The following is a 14863-nucleotide window of genomic DNA, read 5'->3' on the forward strand; positions in this document are numbered from 1 at the left end:
GCAGATATCTACATTAACATTTTTTTTCCTAATATTTGTACGTCTGATAAAATACATTTAGATCACTACAGAGGATGCTGGTTCTCAAGATAAGAAGTGCACAGTCAAGCCCCTCGGTCCTGAACTCCTAGGAAATGTGGCCCCTTGAACAAATTAGTTTGCTCTAAATTGTAGTATTTAAATGGTGTCAGCCATCCAAGAGCTCAAAAGGTTTATAAGGTCAAGGTTTATTTATTTATATAGCACTATTTTAAAACAGACACGGCTCCCCCAAAGTGCTGTTAGGTTGAGCCAGCCCACAGAGAGATTTAAAAACAAATAAAATCTTGAACCTATTTATAAAAACAGGCAGCTAGTGGAGAGAAACCAGCGCGGGAGTGATGTGCTCGTGTTTTCTGGTTCCTGTGAGCCGGCATAAAGCTGCATTTAGGACCAGTAGTAAGAGACGAGTGGAGTGACTGATTAATGAAAAGGTATAGAGAGTTACAGTAGTCCAATAATGCACAACGGTTAGTAACTGCTTTACAGTGTATCCGGAAAGTACTGACAGCGCTTCACTTTTTTCACATATTATGTTACAGCCCTATTCCAAAATTGACTTAATTCACAATTTTACACACAATACTCCATAATGACAATATGTAAAAAATATTTAAGAGATTTTTGCAAATGTATGAAAAATGAATAAATTAAAGAATCACCTGTTGTTGTTGTTGGCATCCGTAAGTCTCGGAAGACAATGGATTGGTGCCCCTTGGATATGATTTAGTTGGTCATGCAGCGTCTGCTGTGGCTGTACAGACCCACACGGGAGTGACAGTCTCTGTTGCACATTTGTAGGTTGAGTCAGCTACAGGATGTAGTTGCTTGCTCTTTCTCTGAGCTCGCTTCTCATCTGCAAGCTGGCACAGTTTTGCTTTGCCAGTGTTTAGTCCAGTGTTCACGGTGTGTCTCCAGCTGGATCTGTCCTGAGCAAGCTCTTCCCAGGTGTTCAGGTCCATGTCGAGCGCTGTCAGGTCATGCTTGCAGACATCCTTGAAGCGGAGATGTGGCTGTCCCGTTGTCCTCTTGCCAGAGGCAAGCTCTGCATAGAGGATGTCTTTGGGGATCCGGCCATCGTCCATTCGATGCACATGGCCCAGCCATCGAAGGCGACGAGAAGAATCACCTATACATAAGTATTCACAGCCTTTGCCATGAAGCTCAAAACTGAGATGTACATCCTGTTTCAACTGATGATTCTTGAGATGTTCCTACAGCTTAATTGGAGTCCACCTGTGGTAAATTCAGTTGGACATGATTTGGAAAAGCATGCATCTGTCTATAGCAGTGACGTGCGGTGAGGTTCATGGCTGGTGAGGCACTGACTTCATCACAGTCAAATTTACAAACATATGAACCCTAAAGAGTATCTTATTCACCATTTGATTGGCAGCAGTTAACGGGTTATGTTTAAAAGCTCATACGAGCATTCTTCCCTGTTTGGCACTCAGCATCAAGGGTTGGAATTGGCGGTTAAATCACCAAAAATGATTCCCGGGCGCGGCGCCGCTGCTGCCCACTGCTCCCCACTGCTCCCCTCACCTCCCAGGGGGTGAACAAGGGGATGGGTCAAATGCAGAGGACAAATTTCACCACACCTAGTGTGTGTGTGACAATCATTGGTACTTTAACTTAACTTTAACTTTACACATACAAACTGTAGCACACAAAAAAGCACATTTAATAAAAAAACGTTATTATGGTCTTACCTTTACTTATAAATAAAGTCCATGCGCCGCTGTTGTGCTGGATTAATGAGCCCCCTGACGGGAGTGTTATATCAACTAAAGCCCTCACTTCAACTTTCCACGTGCAAGATTAAATCTATTTAAAAAAGTGTAACCGAGGGTTTATAAATGTCGCCTATACTGTATGAAACTACAAAATAACAAACACGGAGGCTCCAGTTTACACGAGGACCACTTTATTTACCTTCTTTCAAAAACCTACGCTCCACTCCAACGTGTCATCACTTCCGCTCTTAGCGCCTTCAAAATAAGAGCTCAAGGCATATACTGTATAACAGCGCATAACAGGAACTTAACATCACAAAGAGGAAAGCCCATAAAAATAGGTTACAAAAGATATTTAATAAGAAGCCAAAAAGTGCAAAAACAATAATGTTCGTGTTGGAGGAGTTGTGAATTAGGTACACCTGCAGTCTGCAGGTGTACCTAATGTTGTGCAGTCATTCACAACTCCTCCAACACGAACATTATTGTTTTTGCACTTTTTGGCTTCTTATGAAATAACTTTTTTAAATAGATTCAATCTTGCACGTGGAAAGTTTAAGTGTGGGCTTTAGTTGATATAACACTCCCGTCAGGGGGTGCAAATTCTACGGCGGGGGTGCAGGAGGCGGATTACTGCGAGCCTCAGCCAGTGTGTCTTTTGCAGCCGTTTTATGATCGCTCAGCACAAGAGATACGTTACACACATACAGTTGTTGACAAAATACACTGTACATTATATACCTCAGCTAACTAAACTATGGAAATGTATAATATAGTACATAAAACAATACGGTCTCACTGCACCGCAGGCCAGCAGTTAGCCGAGTCCGCAATCCATGGTGAGGCACAAATGAGTGACGTGCCTCAACTGGCTGCTGTTCACCGCACCGTCTCTTCTCAGTATTTGAACGGCAAATGTGAAAATTCAGCGATTTTGAATAAAAATAATCCAAAACTGGTGAAGTTAAATGGAAAAGAACTTTATAGTATAATCACTGGATACATTTAACAATTTAATTTTTTTTTTTTTTTTTTTTTTTTTACATTTTTTTTTTTCCATGATGGCAGGTGAGGCCCCGCCTCACCTGCCTCTAGTGACTGCACGTCACTGGTCTATAGATAAGGTCTCGCTCTTGACAGTGCATGGCAGAGCACAAACCAGGATTATCTTGAGGCACTAATCTGGGGAAGGGTACTGAAAAATATCTGCTGTCTTGAAGGTCCCAATGAGCACATTGGCTTCTATCATCCGAAAAAACTACCAGGACTCATCCTAGAGTTGGCCGGCCGTCTAAACTGAGCAATCGGGGGAGAAGGGCCTTAGTCATGGAGGTGACCAAGAACTCGACGGTCACTCTGTCAGAGCTACAGCATTCCTCTGTGGGGAGAGGGGTAGCTTCCAGAAGGAAAACCATCTCGTATAAAAACACCAATCAATCATGTATGGTAGAGTGGCCAGACGGAAGACATTCCTTCGTAAAAGTTTGCCAAAATGCACCTGAAAGTCTCTCAGACCATGAGAAACAAAATTCTCTGGTCTGATGAGACGGAGTTTGAACTCTTTGGCATGAATGTCAAGCGTCATGTTTGGAGGAAACCAGATACTGCTCATCACCAGGCCAATACCATCCCTACAGTGAAGCATGGTGGTGGGAGCATCATGCTATGGGGATGTTTTTCAGCGGCAGGAACTGTGAGACTAGTTAGGATCGAGGGAAAAATGAAGGCAGCAATGTACAGAGACATCCTAAATGAAAACTTGCTCCAGAGAGCCCTTGAACTCAGACTGTGTCGACAGTTCATCTTTCAGCAGGACAACGACCCCACGCACACATCCAAGACATCAAAGGAATGGCTTCAGGACACTTCTGTAAATTTCCTAGGGTGGCCCAGCCAGAGCCCAGACTTGACTCCCATTGAACATCTCTGGAGAGATCTGAAAATTGTTGTGCGCCCACGCTTCCCATCCTATCTGATGGTTCTTAAGAGGTGCTGTAAAGAGGAATGGGCAAAAAGGAAAACTGCCCAAAGATAGGTGTGCCAAGCTTGTGGCATCGTATTCAAGAATACTTGAGGCTGTAATTTTTGCCAGAGGTGCATCAACAGTATTGAGAAAAGGCTGTTAATACTTATGTACATGTGATTTCTTATTTTTTTAATTTTAATAAATTTGCAAAGAGCTACAAATACATTTTGACATTGTCATTTTGGGGTATTGTGTGTATAATTTTGAGGACAAAAAAAAATTATGTATTGCATTTTGTAATAAAGCTGTAACATAACAAAAAGTGGAAAAAGTGAAGGGCTGTGGCTACTTTCCAGATGCAGTGTAAAGCAATTAGAAATAGTCGTGCATGCATTGTATTGACAGGTATGGTTTTACCTTCTGAGCTGGAAGAAGGCATTTTTCAAGACTGAGCTTATTTGCTTGTCAAGTTTAAAATAATTATCAATAAAGACACCAATACTTTTTACAGAAGGGCAGCAGTAGAATCATAATTGACCAAGGGCAAAACTATGAATGAACACATGTGGAGTTATGTACTTAACAAAAAAAGGTGAAATAACTGAAAACATGTTTTATATTCTAGTTTCTTTAAAATAGCCAACCTTTGCTCTGATTACTGCTTTGCACACTCTTGGCATTCTCTCGATGAGCTTCAAGCACACCTGTGAAGTGAAAACCATTTCAGGTGACTACCTCTTGAAGCTCATCGATTAAAAAATATAATATTTTTAAATGTTTTTAAATTTCCTTTTTCATATCTGTAGATGATCATATCTGCTATAAATATTTATCTATTTATTTAAAATGAATTATCGGGTGATCACTAGAAGGACGTGCCATGAAAGCTTCACCATAGGCTCTACAGAGTGGAATTCAGTACAACTTGCAGGATGTTAACACAGGATCTCATCCCCAGTACACCGAACTGATCTGATTCACGGCAAGTCTTTCTCTTTCCTGGTAATTTACACTTCAGCAGCGCCGCTGTCAAAGGCAAACATGCTGCAGATGTTGTGCACAGATTTGGCTGACACGATGACAAGTGACGGCAGACTTACTCGCAGAGGCGCTGGTGCCTCATTCGGTCCTCGGTGCTAATGATGAAATCAGAGTACATAATTATATAAGTCATTGAAATTAGTCAAACAGAAAACAATGGTAGGTATGAAAAACACCAACATATTTACTATTAACCGTCTGGAGTGTATTCATGCTGTGTTTAAGTTGAAGAAGTGTGGTAATTGATTTTGGCGACACCTAGTGGCCACAATAATTCATGAAGCTCATGATGCAGTAAATTGAATGATACAGACACGTTTGTTAATAATGCAACTTATTAGAGTGGAGACCAGAGGTGGGTAAAGGAGCCAGAAATTGTACTCAAGTAAGAGTACTGTTACTTTAGAGCAGGGATCTCAAACTCAATTTACCTGGGGGACACTGGATGCAGAAACTGGGTGAGGCTGGGCCGCAAGAAAATATTTCTTAAAAAAAATCTAACATGCACTTTTTAATGAATTCACCTTCTTTGAATGGCTTTCCCGCCCTGGCAACATACTTGCCAACCCTCCCGATTTTTCCGGGAAACTCCCGGATTTCAGTGCCCCTCCCGACAATCTCCCGGGGCAACCATTCCCCGGAATTTGTCCCGATTTTCACCCGGAAAATAATATTAAGGGCGTGCCGTGATAGCACTGCCTTTAACGTCCTCTACAACCTGTCGTCACGTCCGCTTTTTCACCATACAAACAGCGTGCTGGCCCAGTCACATGTTGTATGAGGCTTCTGCAGACACACGTAAGTGACTACAAGACATACTTGATCAACAGCCACACATGTCACACTGAGGGTAGCCGTATAAACAACTTTATCACTGTTACAAATATGCGCCACACTGTGAACCCACACTAAACAAGAATGACAAACACATTTCGGGAGAACATCCGCACCGTAACACAACATAAACACAACAGAACAAATACCCAGAACACCTTGCAGCCCTAATTCTTCCGGGCTGCAATATACACCTCGCTACTACCAAACCCTCCACCCCCCAACCCGCCCACCTCAACCGATGCATGGAGGGGGGGTTGATGTGTGGGGGCGCAGGGTTGGGGGGACGGGGTTTGGTGGTAGCGGGGGTGTATATTGCAGCCCGGAAGAGTTAGGGCTGTATGGGATTCTGGGTATTTGCTCTGTTGTGTTTATGTTGTGTTACGGTACGGATGTTCTCCTGAAATGTGTTTGTCATTCTTGTTTGGTGTGGGTTCACAGTGTGGCGCATATTTGTAACAGTGATAAAGTTGTTTATACGGCCACCCTCAGCGTGACCTGTGTGGCTATTGATCAAGTATGTCTTGCAGTCACTTACGTGTGTGTACAGAAGCCAAATACAACATGTGACTGTTGTATTTGTACAGGTTGTAGAGGGCGCTAAAGGCAGTGACATCACGGCACGCCCTTAATATTGTTGTTTGGGTGAAGACATTTGAGAGAATGGTTGCCCTGAAATTCGGGAGTCTCCCGGAAAAATCGGGAGGGTTGGCAAGTATGACGCTGTCAAGCGCCATTCATATAAAACTTGCGGGCCGCACTAACATTACATTTTCATATTAAGGTGCGGGCCGCAAAATAACGTCTCGCGGGCCGCGTGTCTGAGATCCCTGCTTTAGAGATTTATTACTCAAGTAAAAGTAAGGAGTAGTCACCCAAATATTTACTTGAGTAAAAGTAAAAAGTATGTTGTGAAAAAACTACTCAAGTACTGAGTAACTGAGGAGTAACCTGTTCGTTTAATGATGACGGCAACAAATAATGCACAAAAACAAAAAAATAGCAATGAGCAAATTCAGAGCCAGGAATATCTCTTAAGCAACTAAAACAATATCCATCCATCTATTTTCTACCGCTTATTCCCTTCGGGGTCGCGGGGGCGCTGGAGCCTATCTCAGGTACAATCGGGCGGAAGGCGGGGTAAACCAATAATATATATTAAACAATAATACATTAACATAAAAAATTAAGGCAAATTGAACCACAATAACTTAACAGCACCATATGCTCAGTAGGCAGAGATTACAAAGGAAAATAACAAGTTAGTCTTTACGCAAACCATACACTGATAGGTGTGGGCTACACGTGGCTTTGGAGCAATCAGAGCTGCTCACACGGTCACTAAGGTGGGCACCTTGTTTGACATGTCAACTTAATGTGTATTATATTTATCAATGAGAGCATTTTTGTTGTAAATTGTGAGGTGTGTCTGTTAAAATCAAGGTTGTTTTTACAAATAATGACAGATGTGAACAAGAGTATGTATTGTCTTTGTGTGATGATGTAAATGAGGTGTGGTTGTATTGTATATTAGGTATGTGTCCATGAAAGGGCATTTTATGACTTTTTTCTTAATACTTGTGTATGATTTTATTGTCATAATTTTATTGCATGATTTTTGTATCCCTTTAATTTAGGTAGCCAGGGACTGCAGATGGAAATTAGCTATTTAGCTATAATCTAGTACAGAACATATCTGTCTTTGAGCTTAAGGTTTCTGTGCATTGTCCCTTCAAATAAAGACTAAACTAACTATACCTGGGAATGCACTGTGCACTTCTGATTGATGCATGCATGCGTGTGTGTGTGTGTGTGTGTGCGACTGTGCGTGTCTATGAGGCTGCAGTGCGTTAATAAATGTCCCCACAAGATTTACATTTGACAGTGATTCATAGCAGGGAAGCTAACATCAGCCTACGGTGGCAGCCAAAATATCTACAAACGTTACTTACCGCGATGTGCTTCCTCAAACTTGACGTTGAGTTCATGTAAGCTTATGCTTGTTGTTGTTTTGCCGCTGAAACAGTCACATGACCAGGCGGTCATGTGACCGCTTGGCTCTGTTTGATTGGTGAAACGGAGTCAAACGTCACCAGTGACTGCATTTGATTGGTGAAACGGAGTCAAACGTTACCAGTGACGGTATTTGCTTCGTGAAACGCAGGCATGCGATAGATCCTACTTTGAAGGTCTGTCTGACAAACCAAAACAAACAAAGCGTGCATTAACAGATCGATAAAAATCTGTAGCGATTAGCGAGCTGAATGTAGATAAATGGAGCGGAGTTAAAGTAGCGTTTCTTCTCTAAAAATATACTCAAGTAAAAGTAAAAGTATGTTGCATTAAAACTACTCTTAGAAGTACAATTTATCCCAAAAGTTACTCAAGTAGATGTAACGGAGTAAATGTAGCGCGTTACTACCCACCTCTGGTGGAGACCACTCGTAAAGAGATATTCTCCTGAGAACCACCATTTACTGCAGTGGATGATTGGGTTTTTCATAACAGCTATATTTTTTCTGGAATTTGCAATTCTGACGCTGACCCAGTCGCTAATCCGCTCTAAAAATGTTCCTCACTTTTGCTACCCTCCGTCCCTCTACTCAAGGGGTCTGCTGCAACCCGCAGGTCTGGAGACATATGTGGCTCTACTGCCTCCTTGTTGTAGCTCCCTCAGATTTTTTTTAATCCCGATATGAGAAAAGTTTACACTTTTAAAAAGAGTACTGCAATTTCTGACTATGTGAGGCCATGAACGCGCACATTGGCTGAGTCATGAGGCGCAAGCGAGGCAAGTAAAAGAGACTGAAAGCCTGTGTACAGTTCAACCTCTCGAGTGTGGAACCCCTTACGTAAGCTAACCATAAATACTTCCAAAAAAAAAGAAAAGAAGAAAATGACAAATAGTTTATTTCACATGGACAGAATGGTTTTCCTGTAAAATAAAAAACAACAACAAATGAAAACGTTTCAACGTTTATATGCTGTGTTACATTCTGCGGCTCCATACTATTTTTCTTCAGTGGAAGAGGCAGCGAAATGTCTCTTTTGATAGTAAAGGTTGCAGACCCTTACTTTTCTTCAGGCCTGGGCAATTATTTTGACTGGGGGCCAAATTTGGAGAAATGAATTTGTCTGGGGGCTGGTATATCTAATTTTAGGAACACTAAAAACTCACAATAATGTCTGATTGAATGCTAAAAACATTATGACAGACCTCCCCTAAAAACGTAATGGAATTTTTTTTTACTGAATGAGACACCCAGAATGTACATTAAAATAAAGAATGTGGGATTTACAATATTAACTATGAACAAGAAAACACTGAATATTGACAATATATGAACGTCACACCCACTCTCGATTGACATATTTTACAATAAAGCGAAACTCAACACAAATGCAACAAACACAGTGAAATATGAACACGAAGGGTAAAAAAAACCCACCTGCAATCTGATATATCTGATATATCACTAAGCTTTAGAAATTTGTTGTAAAAATCTCCTTCCGCGTCGCTCCCTGACACCCGCATTTCAGGCTGGCCGCTATGGAAACACTCTGTGGAAACAAACCACGCCCACACTGCTTGGTGCCTTGTCTGAGCTGCTGTGACTTAGATTACCATAGTAACAATTTAGATTACCATAGTAACTAGTATATAGTGCAAAAGGGCAGATTCCAACCATTGAAATACTTTGTATAGTTCAAGACTTACAGTAATTTGAAAACATCACTGCACATCATAATGGCAGCTACAGTTTCCATCTTAGAGATCTAAAAAAAATATTTGAGAATGTTCGGCGGGCCAGATTGAAAAGCTTAACGGGCCGCATGCGGCCCCCGAGCCTTAATTTGCCCAGGTCGGCTCTACTCTGTCTTTAATAGACTAAAACTAAATGTCTTCGGCAGTGGACAGTTCTTTTGTCAGAGTTACAAACTAGTGAATAGACACAAACTTCCACTGGAGAGGACACTTATTCTCAGGAAGCTATGTGGTCTGTTTGCAAGGCGTCCACACCTATGCCTATTGATCCATATCATTCTCTCTGCCTTGGATGTTCTCTCCTGACTCATGATCTGACGATGGTGGGCAAAGGTCAGGTAATTGCAGTTAGTCATGGTTTGTTGACAACAGAGGCTAGCAGAAGACATGTCAGGTCAGATATATACACAAGCAGGGTTTTTTTTTTATCACAGCAAAGCCACTTCAGCATCTGTCTGCCTTCACAAAGATGATGATAACTCCTTCCCATAGTGATATCCCTCTGTATTTGAAAACAACAACAACAACAACAATGTACAATAGATATACAGTTGATTACACAGTGATACATTACACAGGAAGTGAGCTCTTGGGAAATGATGTAGGAAGAGAATTGGGAGCACCTGCATCCTTAAGGACAGTTTGGAAATAAGGGATTTGATAGACGAGGTGTAATTTTAGCGGGACTCTGTATCTGGGGGCAAATGTCTTGTGGTAATTTATGGACGTACTATTATGAGCCTGAGCGCTGCCAGAGCTTCCCAGTGAATCTTCCTGATGTGTAGGATTGCACCACAGGATGTGGTTGTTTCATCGCTGTTGGAGAACCCCTCTTTATTGCAACAAAGTTCAGTCATGTTGAAAACCGAGTCTCTGCTTCTTTATTTAGCTTGTGGAACATCTGAGTACATTAGTTAATAAAAACCTGGCCTTTAAAAAGAATACAATGCGACAGAGACATGCTCAGAGCCCTGCAGAGTTGGAGCCCGTTCTATTTACTGTGTGACATTTCAGGTTGTTAGGACACTCTAGGTAGCACATTAGCTGATCCTTTTTATACAGAGGAGGTAGAGAAATGCATGCAATAAAGTTCACTTCCAACTCCATTCTACTTCTATGTTGACGCTGGTGAGGAATTTGAAGAGGAAAGGAGTGCATGAGAAAACTATACAATCATTTCAAAAGTAACAACTCGAACTAATGCATCAATTCATTTTTAACTTGTTTAGTTTGTTTGTGGCATTGCGCATGATTTTGTTCATTTACTGTGCATACGCATGCATGAGGGGGAGAAATGTGCAGCTAGTTCCTGCCATGGTTTACAGGGACTCTACATTCCGAAGCAGGGTAAAAAAAGGAAATTGACCAGCAGTGTGAACACAGCCTTAGATAGGACAACATTTAGAACATGGTGCAGGATACCAAGTATTTATTCTCTACAAGAGGGGACGTGCCCAGACAAGGATGGTGTAGCTCCATCGTGGTGCAAAACGAGATAGAAGTGAGACCTCTGCCAGCATAACAGCTGTTCGGATGGAGTCACTCTCGTTAGCATTTCATTCAGTTGTATCAAAAGTCAAGGAATAAAAAATGTTTACGGCCATCTAAATATGTATTTTGTACAAAATTAGAGCCCTCTAAACATGAAATAACACCCATATACCGTATTTTTCCGACCATAGGGCGCACTGGATTTAAAGGCACACTGCCGATGAGCGGGTCTATTCAGGTCTTTTTTATACAAAATGCGCACCGGATTATAAGGTGCATTAAAGGAGTCCTATGATTTTTTTCTCAATTTAAAACATTTCCTTGTGGTCTACATAACATTTGATGGTGGTTCTTTGATGAAAGCGTTGCATAGATTATGTTTTTTACAGACCATCTTCAAGTAGCTTTCTGACCATCTCTTCAGGATGCGCCGTTTTGTGGGCGGTCTTATTTACGTGGCTCACCTTCGACAGTGTCTTCTTGCCGTTATCTTTGTTGTAGCGCTGCAGCATGCAAGGATGGGAGTGGAAGAAGTGTCAAAAGATGGAGCTAACTGTTTTATGACATTCAGACTTAAATCAATAACAGAGCAGCATCTTCACATCCGTGGCTCAATAATGCAACATCGACGTGTCCCGTGAAAAAACGTTCGACCAGAACCCTCTAATAATTAAAGTTCCTTGAGTGAATTATGTAAACCCACTACAGTTTTAGCGCTTTGGTAGCAAGTTTACTGATAGATATAAGTAAGAACTTTACGCTACTTTATATTAGAAATGGCAACAGTGGAACATGAATGCCACATAAGAAGATAGAGAAAAAGAAGAAGCTTATCGGCTACGTTGTCGGCACGGACCACAATTGCGCACGCGCACACATTTTCAGGACTTATGCAGATCCCAAATACACATCAGCATGTACCAGAAGGTAAGAAAAGTTGGTTTTGCATAATATTGCGAAACAAAACGCCAGGCTGCTAATAGGTGCCATTTTGCGGTCCTTAAACACACACCATAATAATACTCGTAAGTTTAATGCGCTGTCAATCCATCAAGCGGTGCAGCTTCATAGCTTACCTAAGTCGTACTAAAAACATTTTGACAGATTTTTGAGCGCCATGTATAATGTTCTATATTCTCAATGGAACATTTAAAGTTTTGGTGTTGTTTACTGCCATCATATTGCAGTCTACACATATCTCTTATGTATAACTGCCATCTAATGGTCACACTTATCATTACACCATGTACCAAATAAAATTGCTTCAAGGTCAGTAAGCACAATCAAAATTATGCGGTACATTAGGTGCACCAAGTTATAAGGCGCACTGTCGAGTTTTGAGAAAATGAAAGGATTTTAAGTGCGCCTTGTAGTCAGAAAAATACGGTATCAACTTTACACTCGATTGACCCAATATAGCAGCCTTGAGTGTGTACTACTGTAGATTACAGTACTCACCTCCAAACAATATTGCTACTGTATGGTCATCACCCAGTCGCTACGATGGGTCAAATGCAAAGAATAATTTCGCCACACCTAGTGTGTGTGTGACAATCATTGGTACTTTGACTTAACAACACGGTGACGACATTGAAATACTTTTGTCAGATCCTGGGTGATTCCTCTAAGTTAGAACTGGGCTTCCTTGTGCTAAAACCATAGATGTAAGTTGCTCTGTAAAAACTTAGTCAACTTGACAATTGCAGCTCAGATAACTGTGGCCATTAGTTGTGTTGTAGCATTGCGTGTCCAGCATTGTCATTCCACATAGCTCACAAGGCTCACAATCATATCATGTGGATGAGGTGCATCTTTGAATCAACAAAGTTAATCTCCAATTAGCATTGCCCTGCTGAGAGGTGACAGCTGATAGCAGTTTTTCGGCATTATGTTCTGCCAAAAGTTGTTCAACTTGAATGTTACGGTGAAGAACCCACCAATTAGCCATCGCGTTGTTAGCATGATTCACCGCTTGGAAGTCCCGCTTGTTGAATACCTTTTTCAATGGCCACAATATATTACTTGAAAATAAGAGAAATAATGTCCAGAATTACATTAAAAGACATAAGACTTAATACTTAAGACTTAAAAAAAGATCTGTTTCTCAGCTTTGGTCCATATGGACCGCAGCGGTACTCAGTTGTAAAACACTTTTCCAACACTAGAAGAAGAAAGTCATAGAGATGTTCTTTAAGCGCAAACATTATGACTAAAGTGGAGAAGCTGTATTTTAATTTGCACTTAAATTTAATTGGCAGTTTAGTTAAGAAAAATATATCTTATTATTATTTATTATTGATTTAGTTAGAATGTATTTTAAAACTGTATAGTTGTATGTAATTTAGTTGTTCCCTTCTTTTGCATTATATTTGCTTACCATATTTTTCGGACCATAGGGCGCGCAGGAGTATAAGGCGCACTGCCGATGAGCGAGTCTAGTCAGGTCTATTTTCATACAAAAGGGCGCATTAAAGGGGTCATATTATTAAGTGTTTTCTAAATTGAAAACACTTCCTTGTGTTCTGCATAATATGTAAAGATGAAGATGGTCAAAATGTTGCATGGATTATGTTTTACAGATCATCTTCAAGTCGCTTTCTGACAGTTGCTTCAGGATGCACCGTTTTGTGGGCGGTCTTATTTACGTGGCTCACCTTCGACAGCGTCTTTTCTCCATCATCTTTGTTGCACCAGTGTAGCGAGCAAGGACGGGAGTGGAAGAAGTGTCAAAAGATGGAGCTAACTGTTTTAATGACATTCAGACTTTACTTAAATCAACAACGGAGCAGCATCTCCTCATCCGTGGCTCATTAGTACAATAACAATGCTGGAAATGCGTCCTGTGAAAAACCGTCCGACCGAAACTCTAATAACTAAAGTTCATTTAGTGAATAATGTCACTCACTACACCAGTATGTTTTAGCGCTTTCATGGCAAGTTTACTGACAGATATAAGTAAGAACTTTATAATACTTAATATTAGAAATGGCAACAGTGGAGGATGAATGTCCCATAACAAGAAGATAGAGAAAAAGAAGAAGCTTATCGACGACACAGACTACAAAGGCGGACACGCGCTGATTATCAGGACTTATGCAGATCCCAAATACAGATCAGCAGGTACCAGAAGGTAAGAAAAGTTGCTTTTGCATTATATTGCTAAACAAAACGCCAGATAATATGTCTTACCTTATACACACATCATTATAATACTCGTATGTTGAAGCACAGTAAAAATCCATCAAGCGGTGCAGCTTCATAGCTTACCAAAGTCGTACTAAAACGTTTTGATGTATTGTTGAGTGCCGTGTGTAATGTTCTATATTTACAATGGAACATAAAGAATGTTGGTGTTGTTTACTTGAGTCAAATTGCAGTCTACAGGTATCTCTTATGTGTGACTGCCATCTACTGGTCACACTTATCAATTTACCATGCACCAAATAAAATAGCTTTGAGGTCGGTAAGCACAACCATAATTATTCCGTATATTAGGCGCACCGGATTATAACGTGCACTGTCGAGTTTTGAGACTAAAAGGAGAATGAAAGGATTTTAAGTGGGCCTTATAGTCGGAAAAATACGGTAGTATTTATTTTTGTCATCAGCCTGACCTAATCTTCGATAATAGTACTTGTGATTACATATGCTTTCATATCACTTGACAAGGTGTATCCTGTTGAACAGTAAGTAGATTACATATAATTATTGAATACGATTAAAATCAAGAGTAAGATTACTAAATCAGTGTTAGAAAATTTGAGTGGGCTCTGGGATCAGCATCTCAAAGGTGTGGATGTGTAACATTTATTTTTTTGCAAATGTACCTGCACAATTCATGCATTAATCCACAATGAGTCAGTGAATATTTTGCCAGTGTCAAAGTATACTGTGACGGGATTTCATCTCTGATGAGTCTATTGCAGCCTCAAGGCAAGGCCGCTCGACTACAATTTGGTGTGAGCGCGGTGAACTGACAGGTGGTGATAA

The 14863-nt window shown here is 40.8% G+C and overlaps 1 protein-coding gene across 2 annotated transcripts in view; it reads left to right on the top strand.

Moving 5' to 3' along the window:
• Positions 1-14863, top strand: part of grm2a (glutamate receptor, metabotropic 2a) — a 156039-nt gene that overhangs the window by 36850 nt on the left and 104326 nt on the right. The gene's annotated exons all lie outside the window — the stretch shown is intronic.

The sequence above is a fragment of the Nerophis lumbriciformis genome, linkage group LG38 (assembly GCF_033978685.3).
Source record: "Nerophis lumbriciformis linkage group LG38, RoL_Nlum_v2.1, whole genome shotgun sequence".
Classification (NCBI taxonomy): Eukaryota; Metazoa; Chordata; class Actinopteri; order Syngnathiformes; family Syngnathidae; genus Nerophis; species Nerophis lumbriciformis.